Below are 296 nucleotides of genomic sequence, written 5' to 3'. Positions count from 1 at the left end.
AACTCAATACCTCAGGATTCCAAGGTCTATGCCCTAACCACTAGGCCACCACCCCCAGTATCTCTATCTCTAAGGGGGGGCAGATGAAACTCATTCTAGCTGCATGTATCTGGGATTTTGCTGTTTCGGTCATGACACAGATTTCAAGACATAGGTTAGGGTAGGAACGTAGGCCAACTGGTAAATAAACAGCTTTGCCCTTTGGCTCAGGTCTGTCTTGACCATGACAGTCCGCCACACTGTCCGCATTTAACAGCAGCCGGACTAAAGCTTCTGTAGAGCGTTCGCTCAAACCT

Source organism: Cyprinodon variegatus, unplaced genomic scaffold (assembly GCF_000732505.1).
Source record: "Cyprinodon variegatus isolate N-32 unplaced genomic scaffold, C_variegatus-1.0 Scaffold2137, whole genome shotgun sequence".
Taxonomy (NCBI): Eukaryota; Metazoa; Chordata; class Actinopteri; order Cyprinodontiformes; family Cyprinodontidae; genus Cyprinodon; species Cyprinodon variegatus.
The sequence above is the reverse complement of the archived record's forward strand: the minus strand, read 5'-3'. Positions refer to the sequence as shown.